Raw genomic sequence first — 25,911 nt, 5'->3', positions numbered from 1 at the left:
CTTCAAATACAGTTTCGTAGCGACTGACGGAGACGTAGGCAAAGTTTAAAGTTGCTATTTCCATTACATCACGTTAATCAGAAAAACGGTAAGTTACATCTGCAGAGGAACAAAATTCCGTTCCTCCCCACGTGGGGCTCGAACCCACGACCCTGGGAGTAAGAGCCTTATGTTCTACCGACTGAGCTAGCCGCGCTGCCTCGGTGAGTATATGCCGGTTAGCACGTCACACAGTACTCGTTTGGGTTGATTGGTCCCATACAGAACCTCCCCATGTTGCCTAATGTTTTCCTAACGTCACACTCGTCACGTAGTTCACTTTTATTTCATAATCATTTCTGAGAGGTAACAGAATTGCATGACAACCTGCAGAGCTAGTTTCGTCAAAATTAACACACATACTTGATGTGACTCATAAGCCGAACGAGTTACTTTCCGACGTTATTTTAGATGTGCAAGTGCCAGTCAAAAACACGCGGCGACGGCAATATGCAAACCAATTCGCTAGTTAACACCGGTCTTGTTGTGCGTGTTTCAAGCTCAAGAGCATCTCCAAGCAGAAAATGGTCAACAGCAACGTTCACACGGTTTCGTACTGCTCAAGTGCTGCACTAAAACGGTATGTTTCTTTTTCATATCTGGAAAAACACGACCGAGAGAGGAATCAAACACGCAATCTTCAGATACGAAGTCCGACGCCTTATCCATTAGGCCACACGGTCACTGACAAACAAGTGGAACTTATATACGACTCTTCTCAAAACGCTCACACCACTGAGGAGTTGTGTTTTCGTTCTACACAGACGCTGCCCCTTGCTCTTTCCCACCCATTTGATACATTCAACCTGCTACGAGACCTACCAAATATAGACTGGGAAACTAAACCACACACTTTGTGCATTCGGAAATGTAAGGCAGGGCGTCCCTCGCCGCATTTGCTACGATGTCCATTTGCTACTTCTGCAGAAGTGGCGGCGGCGACGACGACGACGACGACGACAACCGCGGAAGGCTCTGAGATATGTGAGAAATACATCTATAAAATATATTTCAGACTGTCCCATCCCATCTTATGCTGTACCGCTTTGGCAAATGCTTTATCTGCGCCATTCGCCTTAATCACATCTGAGAGTAATTCTTAATAAAACGCCTCTCGCTAATTGTTGGTCATCCCAGATACTGTTTGCTATAAGGCCACGACGCGCAACTGATATCCAAAATTCGTCTGCCTCCTGTGAGGATCGAACTCACGACCCCTGGTTTACTAGACCAGTGCTCTGCCACTGAGCTAAAGAGGCGCGGCCTAGCGGTACTTTTGCGTACTTCATCCTTACGGTCGTCTGGATCATCAGACTTCAGCTGACAACACTTCATATTACCGTCTAATATTTGCAGCTATGGCGACCCATTACTGCTTGCCTACACATCTGACACGTAAAGGAAGTGCTCTCCAAATAACACCACTTGCATTTCAGAACATGTCTTTCACACATGTCTACAAAATCACCTTCACCTTCAAATACAGTTTCGTAGCGACTGACGGAGACGTAGGCAAAGTTTAAAGTTGCTATTTCCATTACATCACGTTAATCAGAAAAACGGTAAGTTACATCTGCAGAGGAACAAAATTCCGTTCCTCCCCACGTGGGGCTCGAACCCACGACCCTGGGATTAAGAGCCTTATGTTCTACCGACTGAGCTAGCCGCGCTGCCTCGGTGAGTATATGCCGGTTAGCACGTCACACAGTACTCGTTTGGGTTGATTGGTCCCATACAGAACCTCCCCATGTTGCCTAATGTTTTCCTAACGTCACACTCGTCACGTAGTTCACTTTTATTTCATAATCATTTCTGAGAGGTAACAGAATTGCATGACAACCTGCAGAGCTAGTTTCGTCAAAATTAACACACATACTTGATGTGACTCATAAGCCGAACGAGTTACTTTCCGACGTTATTTTAGATGTGCAAGTGCCAGTCAAAAACACGCGGCGACGGCAATATGCAAACCAATTCGCTAGTTAACACCGGTCTTGTTGTGCGTGTTTCAAGCTCAAGAGCATCTCCAAGCAGAAAATGGTCAACAGCAACGTTCACACGGTTTCGTACTGCTCAAGTGCTGCACTAAAACGGTATGTTTCTTTTTCAGATCTGGAAAAACACGACCGAGAGAGGAATCAAACACGCAATCTTCGGATACGAAGTCCGACGCCTTATCCATTAGGCCACACGGCCACTGACAAACAAGTGGAACTTATATACGACTCATCTCAAAACGCTCACACCACTGAGGAGTTGTGTTTTCGTTCTACACAGACGCTGCCCCTTGCTCTTTCCCACCCATTTGATACATTCAACCTGCTACGAGACCTACCAAATATAGACTGGGAAACTAAACCACACACTTTGTGCATTCGGAAATGTAAGGCAGGGCGTCCCTCGCCGCATTTGCTACGATGTCCATTTGCTACTTCTGCAGAAGTGGCGGCGGCGACGACGACGACGACGACAACCGCGGAAGGCTCTGAGATATGTGAGAAATACATCTATAAAATATATTTCAGACTGTCCCATCCCACCTTATGCTGTACCGCTTTGGCAAATGCTTTATCTGCGCCATTCGCCTTAATCACATCTGAGAGTAATTCTTAATAAAACGCCTCTCGCTAATTGTTAGTCATCCCAGATACTGTTTGCTATAAGGCCACGACGCGCAACTGATATCCAAAATTCGTCTGCCTCCTGTGAGGATCGAACTCACGACCCCTGGTTTACTAGACCAGTGCTCTGCCACTGAGCTAAAGAGGCGCGGCCTAGCGGTACTTTTGCGTACTTCATCCTTACGGTCGTCTGGATCATCAGACTTCAGCTGACAACACTTCATATTACCGTCTAATATTTGCAGCTATGGCGACCCATTACTGCTTGCCTACACATCTGACACGTAAAGGAAGTGCTCTCCAAATAACACCACTTGCATTTCAGAACATGTCTTTCACACATGTCTACAAAATCACCTTCACCTTCAAATACAGTTTCGTAGCGACTGACGGAGACGTAGGCAAAGTTTAAAGTTGCTATTTCCATTACATCACGTTAATCAGAAAAACGGTAAGTTACATCTGCAGAGGAACAAAATTCCGTTCCTCCCCACGTGGGGCTCGAACCCACGACCCTGGGATTAAGAGCCTTATGTTCTACCGACTGAGCTAGCCGCGCTGCCTCGGTGAGTATATGCCGGTTAGCACGTCACACAGTACTCGTTTGGGTTGATTGGTCCCATACAGAACCTCCCCATGTTGCCTAATGTTTTCCTAACGTCACACTCGTCACGTAGTTCACTTTTATTTCATAATCATTTCTGAGAGGTAACAGAATTGCATGACAACCTGCAGAGCTAGTTTCGTCAAAATTAACACACATACTTGATGTGACTCATAAGCCGAACGAGTTACTTTCCGACGTTATTTTAGATGTGCAAGTGCCAGTCAAAAACACGCGGCGACGGCAATATGCAAACCAATTCGCTAGTTAACACCGGTCTTGTTGTGCGTGTTTCAAGCTCAAGAGCATCTCCAAGCAGAAAATGGTCAACAGCAACATTCACACGGTTTCGTACTGCTCAAGTGCTGCACTAAAACGGTATGTTTCTTTTTCAGATCTGGAAAAACACGACCGAGAGAGGAATCAAACACGCAATCTTCGGATACGAAGTCCGACGCCTTATCCATTAGGCCACACGGCCACTGACAAACAAGTGGAACTTATATACGACTCATCTCAAAACGCTCACACCACTGAGGAGTTGTGTTTTCGTTCTACACAGACGCTGCCCCTTGCTCTTTCCCACCCATTTGATACATTCAACCTGCTACGAGACCTACCAAATATAGACTGGGAAACTAAACCACACACTTTGTGCATTCGGAAATGTAAGGCAGGGCGTCCCTCGCCGCATTTGCTACGATGTCCATTTGCTACTTCTGCAGAAGTGGCGGCGGCGGCGGCGACGACGACGACGACGACGACGACGACGACAACCGCGGAAGGCTCTGAGATATGTGAGAAATACATCTATAAAATATATTTCAGACTGTCCCATCCCACCTTATGCTGTACCGCTTTGGCAAATGCTTTATCTGCGCCATTCGCCTTAATCACATCTGAGAGTAATTCTTAATAAAACGCCTCTCGCTAATTGTTAGTCATCCCAGATACTGTTTGCTATAAGGCCACGACGCGCAACTGATATCCAAAATTCGTCTGCCTCCTGTGAGGATCGAACTCACGACCCCTGGTTTACTAGACCAGTGCTCTGCCACTGAGCTAAAGAGGCGCGGCCTAGCGGTACTTTTGCGTACTTCATCCTTACGGTCGTCTGGATCATCAGACTTCAGCTGACAACACTTCATATTACCGTCTAATATTTGCATCTATGGCGACCCATTACTGCTTGCCTACACATCTGACACGTAAAGGAAGTGCTCTCCAAATAACACCACTTGCATTTCAGAACATGTCTTTCACACATGTCTACAAAATCACCTTCACCTTCAAATACAGTTTCGTAGCGACTGACGGAGACGTAGGCAAAGTTTAAAGTTGCTATTTCCATTAGATCACGTTAATCAGAAAAACGGTAAGTTACATCTGCAGAGGAACAAAATTCCGTTCCTCCCCACGTGGGGCTCGAACCCACGACCCTGGGATTAAGAGCCTTATGTTCTACCGACTGAGCTAGCCGCGCTGCCTCGGTGAGTATATGCCGGTTAGCACGTCACACAGTACTCGTTTGGGTTGATTGGTCCCATACAGAACCTCCCCATGTTGCCTAATGTTTTCCTAACGTCACACTCGTCACGTAGTTCACTTTTATTTCATAATCATTTCTGAGAGGTAACAGAATTGCATGACAACCTGCAGAGCTAGTTTCGTCAAAATTAACACACATACTTGATGTGACTCATAAGCCGAACGAGTTACTTTCCGACGTTATTTTAGATGTGCAAGTGCCAGTCAAAAACACGCGGCGACGGCAATATGCAAACCAATTCGCTAGTTAACACCGGTCTTGTTGTGCGTGTTTCAAGCTCAAGAGCATCTCCAAGCAGAAAATGGTCAACAGCAACGTTCACACGGTTTCGTACTGCTCAAGTGCTGCACTAAAACGGTATGTTTCTTTTTCATATCTGGAAAATCACGACCGAGATAGGAATCAAACACGCAATCTTCGGATACGAAGTCCGACGCCTTATCCATTAGGCCACACGGTCACTGACAAACAAGTGGAACTTATATACGACTCATCTCAAAACGCTCACACCACTGAGGAGTTGTGTTTTCGTTCTACACAGACGCTGCCCCTTGCTCTTTCCCACCCATTTGATACATTCAACCTGCTACGAGACCTACCAAATATAGACTGGGAAACTAAACCACACACTTTGTGCATTCGGAAATGTAAGGCAGGGCGTCCCTCGCCGCATTTGCTACGATGTCCATTTGCTACTTCTGCAGAAGTGGCGGCGGCGGCTGCGACGACGACGACGACGACGACGACGACGACGACGACAACCGCGGAAGGCTCTGAGATATGTGAGAAATACATCTATAAAATATATTTCAGACTGTCCCATCCCACCTTATGCTGTACCGCTTTGGCAAATGCTTTATCTGCGCCATTCGCCTTAATCACATCTGAGAGTAATTCTTAATAAAACGCCTCTCGCTAATTGTTAGTCATCCCAGATACTGTTTGCTATAAGGCCACGACGCGCAACTGATATCCAAAATTCGTCTGCCTCCTGTGAGGATCGAACTCACGACCCCTGGTTTACTAGACCAGTGCTCTGCCACTGAGCTAAAGAGGCGCGGCCTAGCGGTACTTTTGCGTACTTCATCCTTACGGTCGTCTGGATCATCAGACTTCAGCTGACAACACTTCATATTACCGTCTAATATTTGCAGCTATGGCGACCCATTACTGCTTGCCTACACATCTGACACGTAAAGGAAGTGCTCTCCAAATAACACCACTTGCATTTCAGAACATGTCTTTCACACATGTCTACAAAATCACCTTCACCTTCAAATACAGTTTCGTAGCGACTGACGGAGACGTAGGCAAAGTTTAAAGTTGCTATTTCCATTACATCACGTTAATCAGAAAAACGGTAAGTTACATCTGCAGAGGAACAAAATTCCGTTCCTCCCCACGTGGGGCTCGAACCCACGACCCTGGGATTAAGAGCCTTATGTTCTACCGACTGAGCTAGCCGCGCTGCCTCGGTGAGTATATGCCGGTTAGCACGTCACACAGTACTCGTTTGGGTTGATTGGTCCCATACAGAACCTCCCCATGTTGCCTAATGTTTTCCTAACGTCACACTCGTCACGTAGTTCACTTTTATTTCATAATCATTTCTGAGAGGTAACAGAATTGCATGACAACCTGCAGAGCTAGTTACGTCAAAATTAACACACATACTTGATGTGACTCATAAGCCGAACGAGTTACTTTCCGACGTTATTTTAGATGTGCAAGTGCCAGTCAAAAACACGCGGCGACGGCAATATGCAAACCAATTCGCTAGTTAACACCGGTCTTGTTCTGTGTGTTTCAAGCTCAAGAGCATCTCCAAGCAGAAAATGGGGGCAACGTTCACACGGTTTCGTACTGCTCAAGTGCTGCACTAAAACGGTATGTTTCTTTTTCAGATCTGGAAAAACACGACCGAGAGAGGAATCAAACACGCAATCTTCGGATACGAAGTCCGACGCCTTATCCATTAGGCCACACGGTCACTGACAAACAAGTGGAACTTATATACGACTCATCTCAAAACGCTCACACCACTGAGGAGTTGTGTTTTCGTTCTACACAGACGCTGCCCCTTGCTCTTTCCCACCCATTTGATACATTCAACCTGCTACGAGACCTACCAAATATAGACTGGGAAACTAAACCACACACTTTGTGCATTCGGAAATGTAAGGCAGGGCGTCCCTCGCCGCATTTGCTACGATGTCCATTTGCTACTTCTGCAGAAGTGGCGGCGGCGGCGGCGGCGACGACGACGACGACAACCGCGGAAGGCTCTGAGATATGTGAGAAATACATCTATAAATTATATTTCAGACTGTCCCATCCCACCTTATGCTGTACCGCTTTGGCAAATGCTTTATCTGCGCCATTCGCCTTAATCACATCTGAGAGTAATTCTTAATAAAACGCCTCTCGCTAATTGTTAGTCATCCCAGATACTGTTTGCTATAAGGCCACGACGCGCAACTGATATCCAAAATTCGTCTGCCTCCTGTGAGGATCGAACTCACGACCCCTGGTTTACTAGACCAGTGCTCTGCCACTGAGCTAAAGAGGCGCGGCCTAGCGGTACTTTTGCGTACTTCATCCTTACGGTCGTCTGGATCATCAGATTTCAGCTGACAACACTTCATATTACCGTCTAATATTTGCAGCTATGGCGACCCATTACTGCTTGCCTACACATCTGACACGGAAAGGAAGTGCTCTCCAAATAACACCACTTGCATTTCAGAACATGTCTTTCACACATGTCTACAAAATCACCTTCACCTTCAAATACAGTTTCGTAGCGACTGACGGAGACGTAGGCAAAGTTTAAAGTTGCTATTTCCATTACATCACGTTAATCAGAAAAACGGTAAGTTACATCTGCAGAGGAACAAAATTCCGTTCCTCCCCACGTGGGGCTCGAACCCACGACCCTGGGATTAAGAGCCTTATGTTCTACCGACTGAGCTAGCCGCGCTGCCTCGGTGAGTATATGCCGGTTAGCACGTCACACAGTACTCGTTTGGGTTGATTGGTCCCATACAGAACCTCCCCATGTTGCCTAATGTTTTCCTAACGTCACACTCGTCACGTAGTTCACTTTTATTTCATAATCATTTCTGAGAGGTAACAGAATTGCATGACAACCTGCAGAGCTAGTTTCGTCATAAAATTAACACACATACTTGATGTGACTCATAAGCCGAACGAGTTACTTTCCGACGTTATTTTAGATGTGCAAGTGCCAGTCAAAAACACGCGGCGACGGCAATATGCAAACCAATTCGCTAGTTAACACCGGTCTTGTTGTGCGTGTTTCAAGCTCAAGAGCATCTCCAAGCAGAAAATGGTCAACAGCAACGTTCACACGGTTTCGTACTGCTCAAGTGCTGCACTAAAACGGTATGTTTCTTTTTCATATCTGGAAAAACACGACCGAGAGAGGAATCAAACACGCAATCTTCGGATACGAAGTCCGACGCATTATCCATTAGGCCACACGGTCACTGACAAACAAGTGGAACTTATATACGACTCATCTCAAAACGCTCACACCACTGAGGAGTTGTGTTTTCGTTCTACACAGACGCTGCCCCTTGCTCTTTCCCACCCATTTGATACATTCAACCTGCTACGAGACCTACCAAATATAGACTGGGAAACTAAACCACACACTTTGTGCATTCGGAAATGTAAGGCAGGGCGTCCCTCGCCGCATTTGCTACGATGTCCATTTGCTACTTCTGCAGAAGTGGCGACGACGACGACGACGACGACGACGACGACGACGACGACGACAACCGCGGAAGGCTCTGAGATATGTGAGAAATACATCTATAAAATATATTTCAGACTGTCCCATCCCACCTTATGCTGTACCGCTTTGGCAAATGCTTTATTTGCGCCATTCGCCTTAATCACATCTGAGAGTAATTCTTAATAAAACGCCTCTCGCTAATTGTTAGTCATCCCAGATACTGTTTGCTATAAGGCCACGACGCGCAACTGATATCCAAAATTCGTCTGCCTCCTGTGAGGATCGAACTCACGACCCCTGGTTTACTAGACCAGTGCTCTGCCACTGAGCTAAAGAGGCGCGGCCCAGCGGTACTTTTGCGTACTTCATCCTTACGGTCGTCTGGATCATCAGACTTCAGCTGACAACACTTCATATTACCGTCTAATATTTGCAGCTATGGCGACCCATTACTGCTTGCCTACACATCTGACACGTAAAGGAAGTGCTCTCCAAATAACACCACTTGCATTTCAGAACATGTCTTTCACACATGTCTACAAAATCACCTTCACCTTCAAATACAGTTTCGTAGTGACTGACGGAGACGTAGGCAAAGTTTAAAGTTGCTATTTCCATTACATCACGTTAATCAGAAAAACGGTAAGTTACATCTGCAGAGGAACAAAATTCCGTTCCTCCCCACGTGGGGCTCGAACCCACGACCCTGGGATTAAGAGCCTTATGTTCTACCGACTGAGCTAGCCGCGCTGCCTCGGTGAGTATATGCTGGTTAGCATGTCACACAGTACTCGTTTGGGTTGATTGGTCCCATACAGAACCTCCCCATGTTGCCTAATGTTTTCCTAACGTCACACTCGTCACGTAGTTCACTTTTATTTCATAATCATTTCTGAGAGGTAACAGAATTGCATGACAACCTGCAGAGCTAGTTTCGTCAAAATTAACACACATACTTGATGTGACTCATAAGCCGAACGAGTTACTTTCCGACGTTATTTTAGATGTGCAAGTGCCAGTCAAAAACACGCGGCGACGGCAATATGCAAACCAATTCGCTAGTTAACACCGGTCTTGTTGTGCGTGTTTCAAGCTCAAGAGCATCTCCAAGCAGAAAATGGTCAACAGCAACGTTCACACGGTTTCGTACTGCTCAAGTGCTGCACTAAAACGGTATGTTTCTTTTTCATATCTGGAAAAACACGACCGAGAGAGGAATCAAACACGCAATCTTCGGATACGAAGTCCGACGCCTTATCCATTAGGCCACACGGTCACTGACAAACAAGTGGAACTTATATACGACTCATCTCAAAACGCTCACACCACTGAGGAGTTGTGTTTTCGTTCTACACAGACGCTGCCCCTTGCTCTTTCCCACCCATTTGATACATTCAACCTGCTACGAGACCTACCAAATATAGACTGGGAAACTAAACCACACACTTTGTGCATTCGGAAATGTAAGGCAGGGCGTCCCTCGCCGCATTTGCTACGATGTCCATTTGCTACTTCTGCAGAAGTGGCGGCGGCGACGACGACGACGACGACGACGACGACGACGACAACCGCGGAAGGATCTGAGATATGTGAGAAATACATCTATAAAATATATTTCAGACTGTCCCATCCCACCTTATGCTGTACCGCTTTGGCAAATGCTTTATCTGCGCCATTCGCCTTAATCACATCTGAGAGTAATTCTTAATAAAACGCCTCTCGCTAATTGTTAGTCATCCCAGATACTGTTTGCTATAAGGCCACGACGCGCAACTGATATCCAAAATTCGTCTGCCTCCTGTGAGGATCGAACTCACGACCCCTGGTTTACTAGACCAGCGCTCTGCCACTGAGCTAAAGAGGCGCGGCCTAGCGGTACTTTTGCGTACTTCATCCTTACGGTCGTCTGGATCATCAGACTTCAGCTGACAACACTTCATATTACCGTCTAATATTTGCAGCTATGGCGACCCATTACTGCTTGCCTACACATCTGACACGTAAAGGAAGTGCTCTCCAAATAACACCACTTGCATTTCAGAACATGTCTTTCACACATGTCTACAAAATCACCTTCACCTTCAAATACAGTTTCGTAGCGACTGACGGAGACGTAGGCAAAGTTTAAAGTTGCTATTTCCATTACATCACGTTAATCAGAAAAACGGTAAGTTACATCTGCAGAGGAACAAAATTCCGTTCCTCCCCACGTGGGGCTCGAACCCACGACCCTGGGATTAAGAGCCTTATGTTCTACCGACTGAGCTAGCCGCGCTGCCTCGGTGAGTATATGCCGGTTAGCACGTCACACAGTACTCGTTTGGGTTGATTGGTCCCATACAGAACCTCCCCATGTTGCCTAATGTTTTCCTAACGTCACACTCGTCACGTAGTTCACTTTTATTTCATAATCATTTCTGAGAGGTAACAGAATTGCATGACAACCTGCAGAGCTAGTTTCGTCAAAATTAACACACATACTTGATGTGACTCATAAGCCGAACGAGTTACTTTCCGACGTTATTTTAGATGTGCAAGTGCCAGTCAAAAACACGCGGCGACGGCAATATGCAAACCAATTCGCTAGTTAACACCGGTCTTGTTGTGCGTGTTTCAAGCTCAAGAGCATCTCCAAGCAGAAAATGGTCAACAGCAACGTTCACACGGTTTCGTACTGCTCAAGTGCTGCACTAAAACGGTATGTTTCTTTTTCAGATCTGGAAAAACACGACCGAGAGAGGAATCAAACACGCAATCTTCGGATACGAAGTCCGACGCCTTATCCATTAGGCCACACGGTCACTGACAAACAAGTGGAACTTATATACGACTCATCTCAAAACGCTCACACCACTGAGGAGTTGTGTTTTCGTTCTACACAGACGCTGCCCCTTGCTCTTTCCCACCCATTTGATACATTCAACCTGCTACGAGACCTACCAAATATTCGGAAATGTAAGGCAGGGCGTCCCTCGCCGCATTTGCTACGATGTCCATTTGCTACTTCTGCAGAAGTGGCGGCGGCGGCAACGACGACGACGACGACGACGACGACGACGACAACCGCGGAAGGCTCTGAGATATGTGAGAAATACATCTATAAAATATATTTCAGACTGTCCCATCCCACCTTATGCTGTACCGCTTTGGCAAATGCTTTATCTGCGCCATTCGCCTTAATCACATCTGAGAGTAATTCTTAATAAAACGCCTCTCGCTAATTGTTAGTCATCCCAGATACTGTTTGCTATAAGGCCACGACGCGCAACTGATATCCAAAATTCGTCTGCCTCCTGTGAGGATCGAACTCACGACCCCTGGTTTACTAGACCAGTGCTCTGCCACTGAGCTAAAGAGGCGCGGCCTAGCGGTACTTTTGCGTACTTCATCCTTACGGTCGTCTGGATCATCAGACTTCAGCTGACAACACTTCATATTACCGTCTAATATTTGCAGCTATGGCGACCCATTACTGCTTGGCTACACATCTGACACGTAAAGGAAGTGCTCTCCAAATAACACCACTTGCATTTCAGAACATGTCTTTCACACATGTCTACAAAATCACCTTCACCTTCAAATACAGTTTCGTAGCGACTGACGGAGACGTAGGCAAAGTTTAAAGTTGCTATTTCCATTACATCACGTTAATCAGAAAAACGGTAAGTTACATCTGCAGAGGAACAAAATTCCATTCCTCCCCACGTGGGGCTCGAACCCACGACCCTGGGATTAAGAGCCTTATGTTCTACCGACTGAGCTAGCCGCGCTGCCTCGGTGAGTATATGCCGGTTAGCACGTCACACAGTACTCGTTGGGGTTGATTGGTCCCATACAGAACCTCCCCATGTTGCCTAATGTTTTCCTAACGTCACACTCGTCACGTAGTTCACTTTTATTTCATAATCATTTCTGAGAGGTAACAGAATTGCATGACAACCTGCAGAGCTAGTTTCGTCAAAATTAACACACATACTTGATGTGACTCATAAGCCGAACGAGTTACTTTCCGACGTTATTTTAGATGTGCAAGTGCCAGTCAAAAACACGCGGCGACGGCAATATGCAAACCAATTCGCTAGTTAACACCGGTCTTGTTGTGTGTGTTTCAAGCTCAAGAGCATCTCCAAGCAGAAAATGGTCAACAGCAACGTTCACACGGTTTCGTACTGCTCAAGTGCTGCACTAAAACGGTATGTTTCTTTTTCAGATCTGGAAAAACACGACCGAGAGAGGAATCAAACACGCAATCTTCGGATACGAAGTCCGACGCCTTATCCATTAGGCCACACGGTCACTGACAAACAAGTGGAACTTATATACGACTCATCTCAAAACGCTCACACCACTGAGGAGTTGTGTTTTCGTTCTACACAGACGCTGCCCCTTGCTCTTTCCCACCCATTTGATACATTCAACCTGCTACGAGACCTACCAAATATAGACTGGGAAACTAAACCACACACTTTGTGCATTCGGAAATGTAAGGCAGGGCGTCCCTCGCCGCATTTGCTACGATGTCCATTTGCTACTTCTGCAGAAGTGGCGGCGGCGGCGGCGACGACGACGACGACGACGACGACGACAACCGCGGAAGGCTCTGAGATATGTGAGAAATACATCTATAAAATATATTTCAGACTGTCCCATCCCACCTTATGCTGTACCGCTTTGGCAAATGCTTTATCTGCGCCATTCGCCTTAATCACATCTGAGAGTAATTCTTAATAAAACGCCTCTCGCTAATTGTTAGTCATCCCAGATACTGTTTGCTATAAGGCCACGACGCGCAACTGATATCCAAAATTCGTCTGCCTCCTGTGAGGATCGAACTCACGACCCCTGGTTTACTAGACCAGTGCTCTGCCACTGAGCTAAAGAGGCGCGGCCTAGCGGTACTTTTGCGTACTTCATCCTTACGGTCGTCTGGATCATCAGACTTCAGCTGACAGCACTTCATATTACCGTCTAATATTTGCAGCTATGGCGACCCATTACTGCTTGCCTACACATCTGACACGTAAAGGAAGTGCTCTCCAAATAACACCACTTGCATTTCAGAACATGTCTTTCACACATGTCTACAAAATCACCTTCACCTTCAAATACAGTTTCGTAGCGACTGACGGAGACGTAGGCAAAGTTTAAAGTTGCTATTTCCATTACATCACGTTAATTAGAAAAACGGTAAGTTACATCTGCAGAGGAACAAAATTCCGTTCCTCCCCACGTGGGGCTCGAACCCACGACCCTGGGATTAAGAGCCTTATGTTCTACCGACTGAGCTAGCCGCGCTGCCTCGGTGAGTATATGCCGGTTAGCACGTCACACAGTACTCGTTTGGGTTGATTGGTCCCATACAGAACCTCCCCATGTTGCCTAATGTTTTCCTAACGTCACACTCGTCACGTAGTTCACTTTTATTTCATAATCATTTCTGAGAGGTAACAGAATTGCATGACAACCTGCAGAGCTAGTTTCGTCAAAATTAACACACATACTTGATGTGACTCATAAGCCGAACGAGTTACTTTCCGACGTTATTTTAGATGTGCAAGTGCCAGTCAAAAACACGCGGCGACGGCAATATGCAAACCAATTCGCTAGTTAACACCGGTCTTGTTGTGCGTGTTTCAAGCTCAAGAGCATCTCCAAGCAGAAAATGGTCAACAGCAACGTTCACACGGTTTCGTACTGCTCAAGTGCTGCACTAAAACGGTATGTTTCTTTTTCATATCTGGAAAAACACGACCGAGAGAGGAATCAAACACGCAATCTTCGGATACGAAGTCCGACGCCTTATCCATTAGGCCACACGGTCACTGACAAACAAGTGGAACTTATATACGACTCATCTCAAAACGCTCACACCACTGAGGAGTTGTGTTTTCGTTCTACACAGACGCTGCCCCTTGCTCTTTCCCACCCATTTGATACATTCAACCTGCTACGAGACCTACCAAATATAGACTGGGAAACTAAACCACACACTTTGTGCATTCGGAAATGTAAGGCAGGGCGTCCCTCGCCGCATTTGCTACGATGTCCATTTGCTACTTCTGCAGAAGTGGCGGCGGCGGCGGCGACGACGACGACGACGACGACGACGACAACCGCGGAAGGCTCTGAGATATGTGAGAAATACATCTATAAAATATATTTCAGACTGTCCCATCCCACCTTATGCTGTACCGCTTTGGCAAATGCTTTATCTGCGCCATTCGCCTTAATCACATCTGAGAGTAATTCTTAATAAAACGCCTCTCGCTAATTGTTAGTCATCCCAGATACTGTTTGCTATAAGGCCACGACGCGCAACTGATATCCAAAATTCGTCTGCCTCCTGTGAGGATCGAACTCACGACCCCTGGTTTACTAGACCAGTGCTCTGCCACTGAGCTAAAGAGGCGCGGCCTAGCGGTACTTTTGCGTACTTCATCCTTACGGTCGTCTGGATCATCAGACTTCAGCTGACAACACTTCATATTACCGTCTAATATTTGCAGCTATGGCGACCCATTACTGCTTGCCTACACATCTGACACGTAAAGGAAGTGCTCTCCAAATAACACCACTTGCATTTCAGAACATGTCTTTCACACATGTCTACAAAATCACCTTCACCTTCAAATACAGTTTCGTAGCGACTGACGGAGACGTAGGCAAAGTTTAAAGTTGCTATTTCCATTACATCACGTTAATCAGAAAAACGGTAAGTTACATCTGCAGAGGAACAAAATTCCGTTCCTCCCCACGTGGGGCTCGAACCCACGACCCTGGGATTAAGAGCCTTATGTTCTACCGACTGAGCTAGCCGCGCTGCCTCGGTGAGTATATGCCGGTTAGCACGTCACACAGTACTCGTTTGGGTTGATTGGTCCCATACAGAACCTCCCCATGTTGCCTAATGTTTTCCTAACGTCACACTCGTCACGTAGTTCACTTTTATTTCATAATCATTTCTGAGAGGTAACAGAATTGCATGACAACCTGCAGAGCTAGTTTCGTCAAAATTAACACACATACTTGATGTGACTCATAAGCCGAACGAGTTACTTTCCGACGTTATTTTAGATGTGCAAGTGCCAGTCAAAAACACGCGGCGACGGCAATATGCAAACCAATTCGCTAGTTAACACCGGTCTTGTTGTGCGTGTTTCAAGCTCAAGAGCATCTCCAAGCAGAAAATGGTCAACAGCAACGTTCACACGGTTTCGTACTGCTCAAGTGCTGCACTAAAACGGTATGTTTCTTTTTCATATCTGGAAAAACACGACCGAGAGAGGAATCAAACACGCAATCTTCGGATACGAAGTCCGACGCCTTATCCATTAGGCCACACGGTCACTGACAAACAAGTGGAACTTATATACGACTCATCTCAAAACGCTCACACCACTGAGGAGTTGTGTTTTCGTTCTACACAGACGCTGCCCCTTGCTCTTTCCCACCCATTTGATACATTCAACCTGCTACGAGACCTACCAAATATAGACTGGGAAACTAAACCACACACTTTGTGCATTCGGAAATGTAAGGCAGGGCGTCCCTCGCCGCATTTGCTACGATGTCCATTTGCTACTTCTGCAGAAGTGGCGGCGGCGGCTGCGACGACGACGACGACGACGACGACGACGACGACAACCGCGGAAGGCTCTGAGATATGTGAGAAATACATCTATAAAATATATTTCAGACTGTCCCATCCCACCTTATGCTGTACCGCTTTGGCAAATGCTTTATCTGCGCCATTCGCCTTAATCACATCTGAGAGTAATTCTTAATAAAACGCCTCTCGCTAATTGTTAGTCATCCCAGATACTGTTTGCTATAAGGCCACGACGCGCAACTGATATCCAAAATTCGTCTGCCTCCTGTGAGGATCGAACTCACGACCCCTGGTTTACTAGACCAGTGCTCTGCCACTGAGCTAAAGAGGCGCGGCCTAGCGGTACTTTTGCGTACTTCATCCTTACGGTCGTCTGGATCATCAGACTTCAGCTGACAACACTTCATATTACCGTCTAATATTTGCAGCTATGGCGACCCATTACTGCTTGCCTACACATCTGACACGTAAAGGAAGTGCTCTCCAAATAACACCACTTGCATTTCAGAACATGTCTTTCACACATGTCTACAAAATCACCTTCACCTTCAAATACAGTTTCGTAGCGACTGACGGAGACGTAGGCAAAGTTTAAAGTTGCTATTTCCATTACATCACGTTAATCAGAAAAACGGTAAGTTACATCTGCAGAGGAACAAAATTCCGTTCCTCCCCACGTGGGGCTCGAACCCACGACCCTGGGATTAAGAGCCTTATGTTCTACCGACTGAGCTAGCCGCGCTGCCTCGGTGAGTATATGCCGGTTAGCACGTCACACAGTACTCGTTTGGGTTGATTGGTCCCATACAGAACCTCCCCATGTTGCCTAATGTTTTCCTAACGTCACACTCGTCACGTAGTTCACTTTTATTTCATAATCATTTCTGAGAGGTAACAGAATTGCATGACAACCTGCAGAGCTAGTTACGTCAAAATTAACACACATACTTGATGTGACTCATAAGCCGAACGAGTTACTTTCCGACGTTATTTTAGATGTGCAAGTGCCAGTCAAAAACACGCGGCGACGGCAATATGCAAACCAATTCGCTAGTTAACACCGGTCTTGTTGTGTGTGTTTCAAGCTCAAGAGCATCTCCAAGCAGAAAATGGTCAACAGCAACGTTCACACGGTTTCGTACTGCTCAAGTGCTGCACTAAAACGGTATGTTTCTTTTTCAGATCTGGAAAAACACGACCGAGAGAGGAATCAAACACGCAATCTTCGGATACGAAGTCCGACGCCTTATCCATTAGGCCACACGGTCACTGACAAACAAGTGGAACTTATATACGACTCATCTCAAAACGCTCACACCACTGAGGAGTTGTGTTTTCGTTCTACACAGACGCTGCCCCTTGCTCTTTCCCACCCATTTGATACATTCAACCTGCTACGAGACCTACCAAATATAGACTGGGAAACTAAACCACACACTTTGTGCATTCGGAAATGTAAGGCAGGGCGTCCCTCGCCGCATTTGCTACGATGTCCATTTGCTACTTCTGCAGAAGTGGCGGCGGCGGCGGCGACGACGACGACGACGACGACGACGACAACCGCGGAAGGCTCTGAGATATGTGAGAAATACATCTATAAAATATATTTCAGACTGTCCCATCCCACCTTATGCTGTACCGCTTTGGCAAATGCTTTATCTGCGCCATTCGCCTTAATCACATCTGAGAGTAATTCTTAATAAAACGCCTCTCGCTAATTGTTAGTCATCCCAGATACTGTTTGCTATAAGGCCACGACGCGCAACTGATATCCAAAATTCGTCTGCCTCCTGTGAGGATCGAACTCACGACCCCTGGTTTACTAGACCAGTGCTCTGCCACTGAGCTAAAGAGGCGCGGCCTAGCGGTACTTTTGCGTACTTCATCCTTACGGTCGTCTGGATCATCAGACTTCAGCTGACAACACTTCATATTACCGTCTAATATTTGCAGCTATGGCGACCCATTACTGCTTGCCTACACATCTGACACGTAAAGGAAGTGCTCTCCAAATAACACCACTTGCATTTCAGAACATGTCTTTCACACATGTCTACAAAATCACCTTCACCTTCAAATACAGTTTCGTAGCGACTGACGGAGACGTAGGCAAAGTTTAAAGTTGCTATTTCCATTACATCACGTTAATCAGAAAAACGGTAAGTTACATCTGCAGAGGAACAAAATTCCGTTCCTCCCCACGTGGGGCTCGAACCCACGACCCTGGGATTAAGAGCCTTATGTTCTACCGACTGAGCTAGCCGCGCTGCCTCGGTGAGTATATGCCGGTTAGCACGTCACACAGTACTCGTTTGGGTTGATTGGTCCCATACAGAACCTCCCCATGTTGCCTAATGTTTTCCTAACGTCACACTCGTCACGTAGTTCACTTTTATTTCATAATCATTTCTGAGAGGTAACAGAATTGCATGACAACCTGCAGACCTAGTTACGTCAAAATTAACACACATACTTGATGTGACTCATAAGCCGAACGAGTTACTTTCCGACGTTATTTTAGATGTGCAAGTGCCAGTCAAAAACACGCGGCGACGGCAATATGCAAACCAATTCGCTAGTTAACACCGGTCTTGTTGTGTGTGTTTCAAGCTCAAGAGCATCTCCAAGCAGAAAATGGTCAACAGCAACGTTCACACGGTTTCGTACTGCTCAAGTGCTGCACTAAAACGGTATGTTTCTTTTTCAGATCTGGAAAAACACGACCGAGAGAGGAACCAAACACGCAATCTTCGGATACGAAGTCCGACGCCTTATCCATTAGGCCACACGGTCACTGACAAACAAGTGGAACTTATATACGACTCATCTCAAAACGCTCACACCACTGAGGAGTTGTGTTTTCGTTCTACACAGACGCTGCCCCTTGCTCTTTCCCACCCATTTGATACATTCAACCTGCTACGAGACCTACCAAATATAGACTGGGAAACTAAACCACACACTTTGTGCATTCGGAAATGTAAGGCAGGGCGTCCCTCGCCGCATTTGCTACGATGTCCATTTGCTACTTCTGCAGAAGTGGCGGCGGCGGCGGCGACGACGACGACGACGACAACCGCGGAAGGCTCTGAGATATGTGAGAAATACATCTATAAAATATATTTCAGACTGTCCCATCCCACCTTATGCTGTACCGCTTTGGCAAATGCTTTATCTGCGCCATTCGCCTTAATCACATCCGAGAGTAATTCTTAATAAAACGCCTCTCGCTAATTGTTAGTCATCCCAGATACTGTTTGCTATAAGGCCACGACGCGCAACTGATATCCAAAATTCGTCTGCCTCCTGTGAGGATCGAACTCACGACCCCTGGTTTACTAGACCAGTGCTCTGCCACTGAGCTAAAGAGGCGCGGCCCAGCGGTACTTTTGCGTACTTCATCCTTACGGTCGTCTGGATCATCAGACTTCAGCTGACAACACTTCATATTACCGTCTAATATTTGCAGCTATGGCGACCCATTACTGCTTGCCTACACATCTGACACGTAAAGGAAGTGCTCTCCAAATAACACCACTTGCATTTCAGAACATGTCTTTCACACATGTCTACAAAATCACCTTCACCTTCAAATACAGTTTCGTAGCGACTGACGGAGACGTAGGCAAAGTTTAAAGTTGCTATTTCCATTACATCACGTTAATCAGAAAAACGGTAAGTTACATCTGCAGAGGAACAAAATTCCGTTCCTCCCCACGTGGGGCTCCAACCCACGACCCTGGGATTAAGAGCCTTATGTTCTACCGACTGAGCTAGCCGCGCTGCCTCGGTGAGTATATGCCGGTTAGCACGTCACACAGTACTCGTTTGGGTTGATTGGTCCCATACAGAACCTCCCCATGTTGCCTAATGTTTTCCTAACGTCACACTCGTCACGTAGTTCACTTTTATTTCATAATCATTTCTGAGAGGTAACAGAATTGCATGACAACCTGCAGAGCTAGTTTCGTCAAAATTAACACACATACTTGATGTGACTCATAAGCCGAACGAGTTACTTTCCGACGTTATTTTAGATGTGCAAGTGCCAGTCAAAAACACGCGGCGACGGCAATATGCAAACCAATTCGCTAGTTAACACCGGTCTTGTTGTGCGTGTTTCAAGCTCAAGAGCATCTCCAAGCAGAAAATGGTCAACAGCAACGTTCACACGGTTTCGTACTGCTCAAGTGCTGCACTAAAACGGTATGTTTCTTTTTCAGATCTGGAAAAACACGACCGAGAGAGGAATCAAACACGCAATCTTCGGATACGAAGTCCGACGCCTTATCCATTAGGCCACACGGTCACTGACAAACAAGTGGAACTTATATACGACTCATCTCAAAACGCTCACACCACTGAGGAGTTGTGTTTTCGTTCTACACAGACGCTGCCCCTTGCTCTTTCCCACCCATTTGATACATTCAACCTGCTACGAGACCTACCAAATATAGACTGGGAAACTAAACCACACACTTTGTGCATTCGGAAATGTAAGGCAGGGCGTCCCTCGCCGCATTTGCTACGATGTCCATTTGCTACTTCTGCAGAAGTGGCGGCGGCGGCAACGACGACGACGACGACGACGACGACGACGACGACGACAACCGCGGAAGGCTCTGAGATATGTGAGAAATACATCTATAAAATATATTTCAGACTGTCCCATCCCACCTTATGCTGTACCGCTTTGGCAAATGCTTTATCTGCGCCATTCGCCTTAATCACATCTGAGAGTAATTCTTAATAAAACGCCTCTCGCTAATTGTTAGTCATCCCAGATACTGTTTGCTATAAGGCCACGACGCGCAACTGATATCCAAAATTCGTCTGCCTCCTGTGAGGATCGAACTCACGACCCCTGGTTTACTAGACCAGTGCTCTGCCACTGAGCTAAAGAGGCGCGGCCTAGCGGTACTTTTGCGTACTTCATCCTTACGGTCGTCTGGATCATCAGACTTCAGCTGACAACACTTCATATTACCGTCTAATATTTGCAGCTATGGCGACCCATTACTGCTTGCCTACACATCTGACACGTAAAGGAAGTGCTCTCCAAATAACACCACTTGCATTTCAGAACATGTCTTTCACACATGTCTACAAAATCACCTTCACCTTCAAATACAGTTTCGTAGCGACTGACGGAGACGTAGGCAAAGTTTAAAGTTGCTATTTCCATTACATCACGTTAATCAGAAAAACGGTAAGTTACATCTGCAGAGGAACAAAATTCCGTTCCTCCCCACGTGGGGCTCGAACCCACGACCCTGGGATTAAGAGCCTTATGTTCTACCGACTGAGCTAGCCGCGCTGCCTCGGTGAGTATATGCCGGTTAGCACGTCACACAGTACTCGTTTGGGTTGATTGGTCCCATACAGAACCTCCCCATGTTGCCTAATGTTTTATTAACGTCACACTCGTCACGTAGTTCACTTTTATTTCATAATCATTTCTGAGAGGTAACAGAATTGCATGACAACCTGCAGAGGTAGTTACGTCAAAATTAACACACATACTTGATGTGACTCATAAGCCGAACGAGTTACTTTCCGACGTTATTTTAGATGTGCAAGTGCCAGTCAAAAACACGTGGCGACGGCAATATGCAAACCAATTCGCTAGTTAACACCGGTCTTGTTGTGTGTGTTTCAAGCTCAAGAGCATCTCCAAGCAGAAAATGGTCAACAGCAACGTTCACACGGTTTCGTACTGCTCAAGTGCTGCACTAAAACGGTATGTTTCTTTTTCAGATCTGGAAAAACACGACCGAGAGAGGAATCAAACACGCAATCTTCGGATACGAAGTCCGACGCCTTATCCATTAGGCCACACGGTCACTGACAAACAAGTGGAACTTATATACGACTCATCTCAAAACGCTCACACCACTGAGGAGTTGTGTTTTCGTTCTACACAGACGCTGCCCCTTGCTCTTTCCCACCCATTTGATACATTCAACCTGCTACGAGACCTACCAAATATAGACTGGGAAACTAAACCACACACTTTGTGCATTCGGAAATGTAAGGCAGGGCGTCCCTCGCCGCATTTGCTACGATGTCCATTTGCTACTTCTGCAGAAGTGGCGGCGGCGACGACGACGACGACGACGACAACCGCGGAAGGCTCTGAGATATGTGAGAAATACATCTATAAAATATATTTCAGACTGTCCCATCCCACCTTACGCTGTACCGCTTTGGCAAATGCTTTATCTGCGCCATTCGCCTTAATCACATCTGAGAGTAATTCTTAATAAAACGCCTCTCGCTAATTGTTAGTCATCCCAGATACTGTTTGCTATAAGGCCACGACGCGCAACTGATATCCAAAATTCGTCTGCCTCCTGTGAGGATCGAACTCACGACCCCTGGTTTACTAGACCAGTGCTCTGCCACTGAGCTAAAGAGGCGCGGCCTAGCGGTACTTTTGCGTACTTCATCCTTACGGTCGTCTGGATCATCAGATTTCAGCTGACAACACTTCATATTACCGTCTAATATTTGCAGCTATGGCGACCCATTACTGCTTGCCTACACATCTGACACGTAAAGGAAGTGCTCTCCAAATAACACCACTTGCATTTCAGAACATGTCTTTCACACATGTCTACAAAATCACCTTCACCTTCAAATACAGTTTCGTAGCGACTGACGGAGACGTAGGCAAAGTTTAAAGTTGCTATTTCCATTACATCACGTTAATCAGAAAAACGGTAAGTTACATCTGCAGAGGAACAAAATTCCGTTCCTCCCCACGTGGGGCTCCAACCCACGACCCTGGGATTAAGAGCCTTATGTTCTACCGACTGAGCTAGCCGCGCTGCCTCGGTGAGTATATGCCGGTTAGCACGTCACACAGTACTCGTTTGGGTTGATTGGTCCCATACAGAACCTCCCCATGTTGCCTAATGTTTTCCTAACGTCACACTCGTCACGTAGTTCACTTTTATTTCATAATCATTTCTGAGAGGTAACAGAATTGCATGACAACCTGCAGAGCTAGTTTCGTCATAAAATTAACACACATACTTGATGTGACTCATAAGCCGAACGAGTTACTTTCCGACGTTATTTTAGATGTGCAAGTGCCAGTCAAAAACACGCGGCGACGGCAATATGCAAACCAATTCGCTAGTTAACACCGGTCTTGTTGTGCGTGTTTCAAGCTCAAGAGCATCTCCAAGCAGAAAATGGTCAACAGCAACGTTCACACGGTTTCGTACTGCTCAAGTGCTGCACTAAAACGGTATGTTTCTTTTTCATATCTGGAAAAACACGACCGAGAGAGGAATCAAACACGCAATCTTCGGATACGAAGTCCGACGCATTATCCATTAGGCCACACGGTCACTGACAAACAAGTGGAACTTATATACGACTCATCTCAAAACGCTCACACCACTGAGGAGTTGTGTTTTCGTTCTACACAGACGCTGCCCCTTGCTCTTTCCCACCCATTTGATACATTCAACCTGCTACGAGACCTACCAAATATAGACTGGGAAACTAAACCACACACTTTGTGCATTCGGAAATGTAAGGCAGGGCGTCCCTCGCCGCATTTGCTACGATGTCCATTTGCTACTTCTGCAGAAGTGGCGACGACGACGACGACGACGACGACGACGACGACGACGACAACCGCGGAAGGCTCTGAGATATGTGAGAAATACATCTATAAAATATATTTCAGACTGTCCCATCCCACCTTATGCTGTACCGCTTTGGCAAATGCTTTATCTGCGCCATTCGCCTTAATCACATCTGAGAGTAATTCTTAATAAAACGCCTCTCGCTAATTGTTAGTCATCCCAGATACTGTTTGCTATAAGGCCACGACGCGCAACTGATATCCAAAATTCGTCTGCCTCCTGTGAGGATCGAACTCACGACCCCTGGTTTACTAGACCAGTGCTCTGCCACTGAGCTAAAGAGGCGCGGCCCAGCGGTACTTTTGCGTACTTCATCCTTACGGTCGTCTGGATCATCAGACTTCAGCTGACAACACTTCATATTACCGTCTAATATTTGCAGCTATGGCGACCCATTACTGCTTGCCTACACATCTGACACGTAAAGGAAGTGCTCTCCAAATAACACCACTTGCATTTCAGAACATGTCTTTCACACATGTCTACAAAATCACCTTCACCTTCAAATACAGTTTCGTAGTGACTGACGGAGACGTAGGCAAAGTTTAAAGTTGCTATTTCCATTACATCACGTTAATCAGAAAAACGGTAAGTTACATCTGCAGAGGAACAAAATTCCGTTCCTCCCCACGTGGGGCTCGAACCCACGACCCTGGGATTAAGAGCCTTATGTTCTACCGACTGAGCTAGCCGCGCTGCCTCGGTGAGTATATGCTGGTTAGCATGTCACACAGTACTCGTTTGGGTTGATTGGTCCCATACAGAACCTCCCCATGTTGCCTAATGTTTTCCTAACGTCACACTCGTCACGTAGTTCACTTTTATTTCATAATCATTTCTGAGAGGTAACAGAATTGCATGACAACCTGCAGAGCTAGTTTCGTCAAAATTAACACACATACTTGATGTGACTCATAAGCCGAACGAGTTACTTTCCGACGTTATTTTAGATGTGCAAGTGCCAGTCAAAAACACGCGGCGACGGCAATATGCAAACCAATTCGCTAGTTAACACCGGTCTTGTTGTGCGTGTTTCAAGCTCAAGAGCATCTCCAAGCAGAAAATGGTCAACAGCAACGTTCACACGGTTTCGTACTGCTCAAGTGCTGCACTAAAACGGTATGTTTCTTTTTCATATCTGGAAAAACACGACCGAGAGAGGAATCAAACACGCAATCTTCGGATACGAAGTCCGACGCCTTATCCATTAGGCCACACGGTCACTGACAAACAAGTGGAACTTATATACGACTCATCTCAAAACGCTCACACCACTGAGGAGTTGTGTTTTCGTTCTACACAGACGCTGCCCCTTGCTCTTTCCCACCCATTTGATACATTCAACCTGCTACGAGACCTACCAAATATAGACTGGGAAACTAAACCACACACTTTGTGCATTCGGAAATGTAAGGCAGGGCGTCCCTCGCCGCATTTGCTACGATGTCCATTTGCTACTTCTGCAGAAGTGGCGGCGGCGACGACGACGACGACGACGACGACGACGACGACAACCGCGGAAGGATCTGAGATATGTGAGAAATACATCTATAAAATATATTTCAGACTGTCCCATCCCACCTTATGCTGTACCGCTTTGGCAAATGCTTTATCTGCGCCATTCGCCTTAATCACATCTGAGAGTAATTCTTAATAAAACGCCTCTCGCTAATTGTTAGTCATCCCAGATACTGTTTGCTATAAGGCCACGACGCGCAACTGATATCCAAAATTCGTCTGCCTCCTGTGAGGATCGAACTCACGACCCCTGCTTTACTAGACCAGCGCTCTGCCACTGAGCTAAAGAGGCGCGGCCTAGCGGTACTTTTGCGTACTTCATCCTTACGGTCGTCTGGATCATCAGACTTCAGCTGACAACACTTCATATTACCGTCTAATATTTGCAGCTATGGCGACCCATTACTGCTTGCCTACACATCTGACACGTAAAGGAAGTGCTCTCCAAATAACACCACTTGCATTTCAGAACATGTCTTTCACACATGTCTACAAAATCACCTTCACCTTCAAATACAGTTTCGTAGCGACTGACGGAGACGTAGGCAAA

General features: G+C 46.3%; 17 non-coding genes across 17 annotated transcripts; all 17 read right to left on the bottom strand.

The window, feature by feature from the left end:
* Positions 1–1,226: 1,226 nt before the first annotated feature.
* Positions 1,227–1,298, bottom strand: Trnat-agu (transfer RNA threonine (anticodon AGU)). Its single transcript has one exon. It is a non-coding gene; the product is annotated as a tRNA-Thr (tRNA).
* Positions 1,299–2,736: 1,438 nt separating this feature from the next.
* On the bottom strand, positions 2,737–2,808 carry Trnat-agu (transfer RNA threonine (anticodon AGU)). The gene has a single exon. It is a non-coding gene; the product is annotated as a tRNA-Thr (tRNA).
* A 1,456-nt stretch (positions 2,809–4,264) lies between these two features.
* Trnat-agu (transfer RNA threonine (anticodon AGU)) lies at positions 4,265–4,336 on the bottom strand. The gene has a single exon. It is a non-coding gene; the product is annotated as a tRNA-Thr (tRNA).
* Positions 4,337–5,798: 1,462 nt separating this feature from the next.
* On the bottom strand, positions 5,799–5,870 carry Trnat-agu (transfer RNA threonine (anticodon AGU)). The gene has a single exon. It is a non-coding gene; the product is annotated as a tRNA-Thr (tRNA).
* A 1,440-nt stretch (positions 5,871–7,310) lies between these two features.
* Trnat-agu (transfer RNA threonine (anticodon AGU)) lies at positions 7,311–7,382 on the bottom strand. Its single transcript has one exon. It is a non-coding gene; the product is annotated as a tRNA-Thr (tRNA).
* A 1,458-nt stretch (positions 7,383–8,840) lies between these two features.
* On the bottom strand, positions 8,841–8,912 carry Trnat-agu (transfer RNA threonine (anticodon AGU)). Its single transcript has one exon. It is a non-coding gene; the product is annotated as a tRNA-Thr (tRNA).
* A 1,453-nt stretch (positions 8,913–10,365) lies between these two features.
* Positions 10,366–10,437, bottom strand: Trnat-agu (transfer RNA threonine (anticodon AGU)). Its single transcript has one exon. It is a non-coding gene; the product is annotated as a tRNA-Thr (tRNA).
* Positions 10,438–11,860: 1,423 nt separating this feature from the next.
* Positions 11,861–11,932, bottom strand: Trnat-agu (transfer RNA threonine (anticodon AGU)). The gene has a single exon. It is a non-coding gene; the product is annotated as a tRNA-Thr (tRNA).
* Positions 11,933–13,385: 1,453 nt separating this feature from the next.
* Trnat-agu (transfer RNA threonine (anticodon AGU)) lies at positions 13,386–13,457 on the bottom strand. Its single transcript has one exon. It is a non-coding gene; the product is annotated as a tRNA-Thr (tRNA).
* A 1,453-nt stretch (positions 13,458–14,910) lies between these two features.
* Trnat-agu (transfer RNA threonine (anticodon AGU)) lies at positions 14,911–14,982 on the bottom strand. Its single transcript has one exon. It is a non-coding gene; the product is annotated as a tRNA-Thr (tRNA).
* A 1,459-nt stretch (positions 14,983–16,441) lies between these two features.
* On the bottom strand, positions 16,442–16,513 carry Trnat-agu (transfer RNA threonine (anticodon AGU)). Its single transcript has one exon. It is a non-coding gene; the product is annotated as a tRNA-Thr (tRNA).
* A 1,453-nt stretch (positions 16,514–17,966) lies between these two features.
* Trnat-agu (transfer RNA threonine (anticodon AGU)) lies at positions 17,967–18,038 on the bottom strand. The gene has a single exon. It is a non-coding gene; the product is annotated as a tRNA-Thr (tRNA).
* Positions 18,039–19,482: 1,444 nt separating this feature from the next.
* Positions 19,483–19,554, bottom strand: Trnat-agu (transfer RNA threonine (anticodon AGU)). The gene has a single exon. It is a non-coding gene; the product is annotated as a tRNA-Thr (tRNA).
* Positions 19,555–21,016: 1,462 nt separating this feature from the next.
* Positions 21,017–21,088, bottom strand: Trnat-agu (transfer RNA threonine (anticodon AGU)). Its single transcript has one exon. It is a non-coding gene; the product is annotated as a tRNA-Thr (tRNA).
* Positions 21,089–22,529: 1,441 nt separating this feature from the next.
* Trnat-agu (transfer RNA threonine (anticodon AGU)) lies at positions 22,530–22,601 on the bottom strand. Its single transcript has one exon. It is a non-coding gene; the product is annotated as a tRNA-Thr (tRNA).
* A 1,455-nt stretch (positions 22,602–24,056) lies between these two features.
* Trnat-agu (transfer RNA threonine (anticodon AGU)) lies at positions 24,057–24,128 on the bottom strand. The gene has a single exon. It is a non-coding gene; the product is annotated as a tRNA-Thr (tRNA).
* Positions 24,129–25,581: 1,453 nt separating this feature from the next.
* On the bottom strand, positions 25,582–25,653 carry Trnat-agu (transfer RNA threonine (anticodon AGU)). The gene has a single exon. It is a non-coding gene; the product is annotated as a tRNA-Thr (tRNA).
* Positions 25,654–25,911: the final 258 nt, after the last annotated feature.

The sequence above is a fragment of the Schistocerca gregaria genome, chromosome 4 (assembly GCF_023897955.1).
Source record: "Schistocerca gregaria isolate iqSchGreg1 chromosome 4, iqSchGreg1.2, whole genome shotgun sequence".
Lineage (NCBI taxonomy): Eukaryota > Metazoa > Arthropoda > Insecta > Orthoptera > Acrididae > Schistocerca > Schistocerca gregaria.
Note: the sequence above shows the minus strand (reverse complement) of the source record. Positions and strands in the feature narration are given on the sequence as shown.